The 10,098-nt window shown below is 37.1% G+C and overlaps 1 long non-coding RNA gene across 1 annotated transcript in view; it reads left to right on the top strand.

Annotated features, from left to right (window-relative positions):
- The first annotated feature begins 2,082 nt into the window (after window positions 1-2,082).
- LOC118163100 overlaps window positions 2,083-10,098 on the top strand; it is a 15,348-nt gene continuing 7,332 nt past the window's right edge. Inside the window, exon 1 of the long non-coding RNA XR_004748852.1 lies at window positions 2,083-2,248. This is a non-coding gene — a long non-coding RNA (uncharacterized LOC118163100). The remainder of the gene's footprint in view (window positions 2,249-10,098) is intronic.

Below are 10,098 nucleotides of genomic sequence, written 5' to 3'. Positions count from 1 at the left end.
ATCAACTGCTTCAAAGCCCAAAGGTGTTCCATTATTTTACTACAATTTTGGTACTCCCTTTGTAGTCTTTTTTTTTTTTTTTAATGTATTTATATGCATAAATTTTCTAATGTTATCCCCTTCAATTAATTTGAAAATATGAAAATCTCTGTCTTTGATTTTTCTCCATTCTCTTCTTTCATGTTGCTTAGGACGGGAAATTTTCTGTCATGCTGCCTTGGCTGGAAGTGACAGTTGTTTAAAGCAGACATTCGAGTTCAAGCATAATTTACCATTTTAATTCTGGTGTATGTCAAGAAGCACAATATAGATAGGGTGGGAAAACAGATGTAATTTTATCAACAGATAAAACATTATCTCTAGTTATATCCCCATTCCTGTAATCTGTTCCCTTTTATTATAACATGATTCAGATTTCAACACCCAAGCTTGAATATTATCCGTCATGTCAGTGTCCTGTATTTTCCTTTGGGCATATAACCATACTGACTGCCAGGACGATGTCATAGTTCCTGAGGGAGCTACAGGAGACAGTTGTGAAAGTGTTCAAGCTTGGCTTAATGTTTCTTACATAAAGATAGGCTCACACAAAGAAATCTTCCAGAAGCCAAAAAGAGACTTAAAAGTGAAGAAAATGTGGTTACAACTCAGGCTGTCAAAGGTACATTAATTCAACATACTCCCTAAGCAGATTAGCATCAGAGCTCTTAGGAAGTCATGTATGATGTTTAATGTTGTTATAAATTAAGAACCTCATTAAGATGCTCATTAATGGAGAAACTTATTTTTCTAGGAATATGTCTTTCCTGGATACAGATAGCCAAAGCAGAGAAGAAAGTTGTAATTTATATTTGTTTGTGTTATCCTAAACTAATCTAGGTAATAAAGTGCTCATGTTTGTCCTCAGACACATACCTTTTTTTTTTTTTTTTTTTTTTTTTAATAGATTTGCACATTAGCAAGATTAGCATAATAACTACAACCCCTTTCCTATCATTGTCAACTGTTCTATTGTTGAACATTGTTAATGATACAATGATGTCTAAAAATATCAAACAATGCTTGGATGTTTTGGCAGCTTTAACTGGGAATATGTAGAATGTCAAAACTATTCATGACTTATTTCCGTCAAAAACTTTTCCTAGATCCTCTGGACTTCACTGTAATATAAACCTGAAATTATATTCACTGTAATATAAACCTGGGTTGAGAACTGTCTGACTGACAGAGCTCAGAGGGTGGTGATCAGCAGAGCAGAGTCTGGCTGGAGACCTGTGACTAGCGGTGTTCCCCAGGGGTCAGTGCTGGGTCCAGTCTTGTTCAACATCTTCATTGACAACCCTGATGAGGGAATAGTGTCTGCTCTCAGCAAGTACGCCGACAACAAAAAGCTGGGAGGAGTGGCCAACGCCTGAAGGCTGTGCTGCCATTCAGCAAGACCTGGTCCGGCTGGAGAGATGGGCAGGAAGAAACCAAATGAGGTTTAATAAGAGCAAGTGTAGAGTCCTGCACCTGGGAAGGAACAATCACATGTCGCAGTACAGGCTGGGGGATGACCTGCTGGAGAGGAGCTCTGAGAAGGACCTGGGGGTCCTGGTGGACAACAGGTTGACCATGAGCCAGCAGTGTGCCCTGGTGGCCAAGAGGGCTAATGGGATCCTGGCGTGCATTAAAAGGAGAGTGGCCAGCAGGTCAAGGGAGGTGATCCTCCCCTTCTACTCTGCTCTGGTCAGGCCTCACCTGGAGTACTATGTCCACTTCTGGGCTTCCCAGTACAAAAAAGACAGGGACCTCCTGGAAAAAGTCCAGCAGAGGGCCACAAAGATGATACGAGGCCTGGAGCATCTTCCCTATGAAGAAAGGCTGAGAGACCTGGGTCTGTTCAGCCTGGAGAAGAGGAAACTGAGGGGGGATCTTATCAATGTGTACAAATATCTGAGGGGTGGGAGACAGAAGGATGTAGCTAACCTCTTCTCAGTGGTTTGTGGAGATAGGACAAGGGGCAACGGCCGCAAAATAGAACACACGAAATTCCACACCAACATCCGAAATAACTTCTTCACGACTTCTTCACTGGAACAGGCTGCCTACAGAGGTTGTGGAGTCTCCTTCTCTGGAGATATTCAAGGCCCGTCTGGACGCCTACCTTGGCAGCCTGCTCTGAAGAACCTGCTTTGTCAGGGGGGTCGGACCTGATGATCTTTCGAGGTCCCTTCCAACCCCTACAGTTCTGTGATTCTGTGATTCTGTGAAATTTCTGAATTCTTCGGACTTCACTGATTAAGGCTTTAATCAAAAGATCTAAAAGAGGAAAGGACCATAAAAAGAAGCAAAGTAAAGCATTTGCTTACAGCACTGAAGTCATCAGAAATCTGATGTGGCCAAGACTGCTTTTTAAATTTATTTATTTATTTATTTATTAGCTTTGATCCATCTTCCTTATCTACAGTGGTACCTATTTAAACATCAAAATATGAGTCTTAAAACCGGAGTAGGATTGGCCTAAGCCAAAGTTAGTGGAGAAAAAAAATAGATTCAATAGCTGAATTTTCTTGTGGAGATTCTCTTTTCACTGACAATATAGGAAGCTGTGTTACTATGAAGTTCCCATAGGTATGTCTCTTACCTGTTTAAATAAAGTTGGAATATATGTTAATGTTTGTATGTATTCACATACGAATGATTAGATAGAGACATACACATATGCCTATTTAAATTGTGCAGACACAGACATACCATATGCAGAAAGGGAACACAGAGATACATATACATAGGTCCATATTCACATTGCTTATTTCTGTCTCTAGTATTACACCTAGCCGTCTGAAAGTATTAGAAAGGAAATATCTTGCAGAAAGTATCACATAACAGACCTTATAGCAGTCTTCCAGTACCAAAAAGAGGCCTAGAAGAAAGCTGGAGATGGAGTCTGTCAGGGAGTGGAGTGATAGGACAAGGAATAATAGCTTTAAACTAAAAAATAGTAGATTTAGAATAGATATTAGGAATAAATTATTTATTTAGAGGGTGGTGAGGCACTAGAAAAGGTTGCCCACAGTATTTGTGGATGCCCCATCCCTGGAATTGTTCAAGCCCAGGTTGGATGGGTCTTTGAGTAACCTGGTCCAGTGGGTGGCATCCCTACCCACAGCAGGAGGGTTGGAACTAGATGACCTTTAAGGTCCCTTCCAACCCAAACCATGCTATGATTCTATAATTCTATGAAACTGGAGCTCAGAGCTTACACTCTTGGATACAAAAAATAGCTTATTTTTATTATGAACAAAAAATCAATCAGCCATTAAACTCTACCTAAAATGCAGTTAAATTTTGAGTTTTTTTGGTGCTCCTGACATAATTATGAAGAAATTGGAAAAGGTAAAGCAAACTTTGACAGATCCAAACATTACAAAACACAGGTGATACATGCATCATAAACACTGACAATTTAGCTTTGGGAAAAAAAAAAAAAAAAAAAAAAAGTATATATAATAAACATTATTATATCTGTAGCCTAACAGTCTGTCCTTGAGAGATACTTATTTTATTTCAAGTATCTCAGTGTTTTTTGTGTGCAATATTTACTTTGCTGAGAAACTACATAATCAAACATTAAAAAACAAACCAAAAAAAAAGTCTTAAAAATGTTACCTCATGCTTATTTATATTGTAGCTACAAACTCTAGCAGCAGTTTATCTGTGCAAATTAGGATCCATCCCTTTGTTTTAAAATCTAATAACAAATTTTTGCAAACCTTTTTATTAGATCACTCCTTTAAACTATGAATTCTGTAAACTGGTATCCCAACATTACCTTTGTTCCATTAAATTGGTTGGGGATTAAAATAATATTTTTTTTACTGTTTTATTTTTTTGTATTTTTATATTTAACTACATAACTCCACTAAAAACAAAAGTGTGACATAGTTAATCAGTTTTTTTTCCTGTCTTAAATGTCCTGGGCTTGGACATATAAATATGGTCTTTCCACTGAGATACTGGTCTTCAGGCCAGTGCTTTTCCAACTTATACTAGCAATATTCAGAAACACTCTTACACTAAAGGAAAACAGGACATTCAGTTAGATATATTTGTAACGTTTTGTAAAATCTAAATCATCATTATCACAATCATCTACACTTACAAACAATGTATCATAGAATTGTTGCATTGTAGAATCATAGAATGGCTTGGTTTAGAAGGGACTTTAAAGATCATTCAGTTCCATGGGACAGCTTCCACTAGATCAAGGAACCCATACAAACTGCTCTTGAACACCTCCAGGGGGTTCTACAATTTCTCTGGACAACTTGATCCTCAGCTCCTTTTGAGTAAAGATTTTCCTCCTAAGATTAATCTATATCTCCTTTTATCTTTTTTTGTTTGTTTGTTTGTTTGTTTGTTTGTTTTTAACCCCTCTCCCTTGTACTATCAATATTTGCCTGAGCAAAAAGTTGTTCTCCATCTTTTTTATAAGCTTTCCTGTAGAACAGCTTCAATGAGGTCAACCCAGAGCCTTCTCTGCTTCAGGCTGAACAACACCAGCTCTCTCAGCCTTTTTCATAAAAGATGTGTTCCAGCCTTTTGGTCATCTCCCTGGACCTCCTTTGGACCCCCTCTAACAGGGGTCCATCCCTCTCTTGCTGGGAACCCCAGACCTGGAAGCAGTGGGGGATGTCAAGAGGGCTGAGTGAAGGAGGAAAATCACCTCTCTTGACCTGCTGGCTATGCCTCTGCTGTAGATATTTTAATAGTATTTCTGCTGGCTGTATGATCACTATTCTAGGTCTATTTGAATCAGTTTATAGATTTTTTTTTCCTTTTAAAAATTGTTATTTTAAAAAGTCTTGCTTCTGAGAAAAAATATCTAAAAACTTTTTTGTGGCATTTTGCAGTTTCTTAAAAAGAAAAAAGGAAAAAAAAAAGGAAGAGGAAGAAAAAGAAAGAATTGAAAGAATAAACTTAACAAAATTCTCTCCTACAGAATCTGCAAAAGACAACAAAAGACTCCTAATTTTAGGTTTTGGCATCATCGTGGTATTTTCAGTGAACAAGTAGCTTGATGCCAAAAGACGAACCAAGTATAACATAAAAAACACTGTATGTGTAGATAGAATATGTAGAGGTTTTTTGTTTTGTTTTGATTTGATTTCTGTTGCTTTTTGCCTCACACTTTTTTTGAAATAAAAAGCATGCAGCTTAATGTTTAAAGAAGAAAAATCTCAAGGGTAAGATTTTTCTACATGGCCCTCCCAGGTAGATACATTACCCTGCCAGTAGCCCCTCTGATTGTATTTGTAGTGATACTACTTCAGAAAGAATTCTACTTAGCATTTTAATTTATAAAATTGTTCTACTGTTCATTAAGAAACGCCAGTTCTTACAGTAACAGTTGTAAGAATTCCTCATGGCTCCATTAAATATTACTTACAGATGCCTTGAAAAAAAAAAAAAAAAAAAAAAAATTTCCTCTCAGTCTTCAGGAAAACAGTTGCTGTCCTTTAGTATAAGGCTAAAAGCTGGGTTACCAACAGTAAGAAAGGGGAAGTTTTTGACTAAGTTTAGTGTTGCATCAGACACTTCATCTTAAGCTTGAGACAGCAGCAGCTTCATGGTGTACATGGCCATAAATCCATAGTCCTGGTTTTCTAAGGAGCTGTCAGCTCCTCAAGGAGCCTCAGAAGTTTAAGAAAAAACTTTCAAAAAGTTACAAAAGTGTATTTTTGTATATGGTAAACAGCTGCTCTTTAGTCCACCCATTCAGCAGTTTGTTTTTTCTACTAGCAGAAGAAAGGTTGAATATTAGTCTTTATCTTGACACATTAACTGCTGAAGTTATTGGCCAGCTATTCTCTAATGTAATGCACTTCAGTATGGAAGAGTATTCTATATACACATCTCTCTCTCCTTGCATAAATATATAAAAATGTGCATATTCATATATATATATATAATTATGAACATGCATAGTTATAAATATCATTATTTAATGTTCAATGATCGAGTGGAAGTTTGAAAAGATTGGCACTTGCTGTTCTTGTAATATATTCCTTTTAATTTTAGAATAGTATTTTGTGTAATATAACATTTTGGTCTCAGTAAGTATCTTCATGCAGTTCATAAATTAAAACTCTCTAATTTGCATCTTAGTTGAGGTTTTATATAACATTGCAACGTTATTGGAATTAAAAACAATTATATATTTAAATTTTAGTAATGTAATTTTAGATATTTGAAAATGAAATAAGAAGTGTGAGAATGTCATTAAAAAAAGTCATAAAAAGATAAATGATATATTAGATACTTTAATTTCAGACAAAATGGAGTGTAAAAGTACTTCATAAAGAAACAATCTGTTCAATGAATGATCATCAGATGAAAAGTGAAATATGATTATCAAGTACGTTGAATGAATAAACACATTAAAGGAATACATTCACTATGAATGTACAGTGTACCACTGTATTTTTTTAGTGTGTATTTTAACATAATTTCCATTGTTATATACATTTAATTTGGATTCATAACTGTAAAATTACTTACATAAGCTATACCTTCATTCAGTGCTGATGATAAATGTAGATACATATTTTCCTTATGTGCACTTATGTAAATACACTCTTCCAGGTTTTATTATTATTACTGAGAATAGTTGGATTGTCTCATGCAATACATAAGCCTGGAACATTGCCTTTATGCATTACTAAATTTATACACAGAAGAAGAGGAAAAAGTATTTGCTTGAAAATGCCCACAGTAAAAAGTGAAGCACTCCTAATGGGGAGTGATAACAGCAACAATTTTCCATAAAGCTGAAGGTATGCCAATGACTATTTTGACATCATTTCTTGTTACAGTTTGATTTTATACTGAGTACTTTTGATTTTATACTGAGTACTATACTCAGTAACAGACTACTCAGTTTTATAATAACAATTTACTCTAAAAATAATCTTCAGGTATCAAGACATGAAGGTATTATAAATCAACAAAGATCTCAAGCATGTCCTTGTACATATTAACCACCTCTTTGTTTTTCATTGCAACAAATACAAGTATGAAAATGTATTGTCTTTAAATAAACTTTACTTAAGGGAGCTGTCATTAGACCTGCAAATGAAATACTAGCTTAACTGTGATTTTCCTGTTTATTCTTTTGTTTCCAATAAAATATAATTAACATAAAACTAACATAAGTGAATAATATCTATTTAATTATATTCCTATGTGAATTTTAAATGAAATGCAGCAGAAATGTAACACAGACAATACCATTCATTACTTTATTAATTAAAAATTATGTACATTGTAATTTCAACTTAATTATATTTCAATTTAATTGAATTTAGTTGCACTAAATAATGAATATAATGAAACAGTATGGAATTATGTAAAGAACAAATAAAAACCTTTTCTCCATTCTTTCATACTCAACATTACAGGCATGTTTCTGAAATGCTTTTCTTAATTCCTGTATGAGATATATGGGCCTCATATGCATTTGCAGTAACTATATATCCATATGTCTGATATTATATCCATTACTTGAGTTCCCCTAAAATTCACCTTATTTTGTAGATAAGTCATATATAGCTCCAACAGAGCTGATTCTGTAGAAAAAAAGTTGTGTGAAGTTAATGTTTACTGGCCTGTTTAAAAAGTATAAATTAAACAGCACCACCAACGACAAAAACTGTGATTAATCCCTGAGGCCTAGTGGCACTCTCAGACTTGTGTCTGTACTGCTAAGAGACAGGTTGGACAAGGGACAATGCTGCTCAAGGAAATAGTTATTTGAGAACAATCTAGAGACAGGAAGCAGTCTAGCAAGCAATCAGCATTAATTATCAGGGATGCAGTACTTGTTCACTTACCGACCATAATTTATTTAACAATATAAATGTATACAATCGATTCATCTGTGGTTACAGAAATTGTAAGGGACATTTCTATCAGTTTAATGTTCATAAGTTCATGGAGCCTGATGGGATTCACCTCAGAGTGCTGAAGGAATTAGTGGACATTATAACTGGACCCCTCTATACAATTTACCCAAAGTTGTTGGTGTCTGGGAAGGTCCCTGCAAACTAGAAAATAATTAATATTATACACAAGAAGGGCGTGAGAGAAGACCCAGGAAACTAGAGACCTGTTAGTCTAACCTCTTCCCTGGAAAATTTATGGAGAAGATTGTCCTGGTGGATATAGAAAGGCATTTAAAGAACGAAGATATTATCAGGAATAGTCAACATGGGTTCATCAAGGGAAAGCCCTGACTTAGTAATTTGATCTCCTCTATGGTAAGGTCTCCAACTTGGTGGGTGAAGGGAAGGTAATGGGCATCATCTTTCTAGATTTTAGTAAGGCTTTTGGTACTGTCCCTCGTGTCATCATTCTGGACTAATTGTTGTGCTGGGTCTGGCTGGGATGGAGTTAACTTTCTGTGCAGCAGCCCATACAGTGCCGTGCTCTGCACTTGTAGCTAGAACAGCATTGATATCACACCTGTGTTTTGTCATTTGCTGAGCAGTGCTAGCACAGCATCAAGACTCCCTCGAACCCCTCCTTAGAGCCAGCAGGCTCGGGGTGAGCAAGTGATGGGGAGGGGACATCACCAGGGCATCTGACCTAAACTGACCAAAGGGATATTCCAAACTATGTGATGTCACACTCAGCAGTAAAACATGGGAAAGGGTGGGGGAGGTGGGGATGGAAGGGGGGGGTTCTTGTTATGGAAAGCCCCTTCCTCCCAAACAACTGCTACACATATTGAGAAATTACTCTTCTCAAGAGTAATTTCTTTTCTCTCTCTGTGCTTCCACATGGCCTTTGCTTCTTTGCCTTTTTTTTTTTTTTTTTTTTTTTTTTTTTTCCCAGCATACTTTCTTCTTCGCCTCTTCTTCTAAGAAGGGGGAGTGAGAGAGTGGTTGTGGGGTAGTTCAGCTACTCAGCAAAGTAAAAACCACTACAATTGTCTAACTGTGAGATAAACAAGTTAATGCTACAGTGGGTGAGGAACTGCCTGAATGGTAGAGCTCAAATGGTTGTGGACGCTGCTACATCTAGCTGTCAGATGGTTACTAGTGGTGCACCATAGGACTCAATGCATTCAATTCTAGGCCAGTTCTGGCCCCAAATTTTTTATCAGTAATCTGGATGCAGGAGTGGAATGCATCTTCAGCAAGTTTGCTGTTGATACTAAACTGGGAGGTGCTGTTGACTCCCTGGAGGGATGAGAGGCCTTGCAGGGGAAACTGGATAGATTGGATCATTGGGCAATCATCAATGGCATGAAGTTCAGCAAAGGAAAATGACAGGTTCTGCACCTGGGATGGAGTAATTCCAGACACAGGTACAGACTGGGAGATGAGTGGCTAGTGAGCAGACCTGCAAAAAGGAATCTGGCGTTGACAGCAGTCTAAATCATGAGTCAGCAGTGTGCCCTGGCAGCCAAAAGAGCAAACCACATTTTGGGGTGCATAAAAGTCAGCATAGCCACCTGGGCAAAAGAAGTGATTCCCCTGCTATATTTAGCATTGGTGGGGCCTCACTTTGAATACTGTGTGCAGTTCTGGGCTCCACAATATGAAAAGGATGTTAAGGTACTTGAAAACATCCAGAAGAGGGGAACAAAGCCAGTAAAAGGACAGGAAGGCATGTCCTATGAGGAGAGGCTGGGGATATTTGGGTTGTCTAGTCTGGAAAAAAAGGGTAAGAGGCAACCTCATTGCTCTCTACAATTTTCTGAGGAGTGGAAGTGGAGAGTATGGTGACAGTCTTCTTGCTGGTAACCAGTGACTGAATGTGCAAGAATGGCACAAAGCTGAACAAGGGCAGTTCAAACTGGACTTTAGGAAAAATCTCTTTGCTGTGAAGGTGGCCAAACACTGAAACAGGTTTGCTAAAAAGGTGATTAATACTCTATGCCTGTGAGTGTTCAAGAGGGATTTGGACAATACCCTCATGAATATCCTTTAACTTTTGGTTAGCCCTGGAGAGGTCAGGCAGTTGGACTATATGATCTTTGAAGGTCCTTTCAAACTGATTCTATTCTATTCTATTCTATTCTATTCTATTCTATTCTATTCTATTCTATTC

The sequence above is a fragment of the Oxyura jamaicensis genome, chromosome 1, assembly GCF_011077185.1.
Source record: "Oxyura jamaicensis isolate SHBP4307 breed ruddy duck chromosome 1, BPBGC_Ojam_1.0, whole genome shotgun sequence".
Taxonomy (NCBI): domain Eukaryota; kingdom Metazoa; phylum Chordata; class Aves; order Anseriformes; family Anatidae; genus Oxyura; species Oxyura jamaicensis.
The sequence above is the reverse complement of the archived record's forward strand: the minus strand, read 5'-3'. Positions and strand labels throughout refer to the sequence as shown.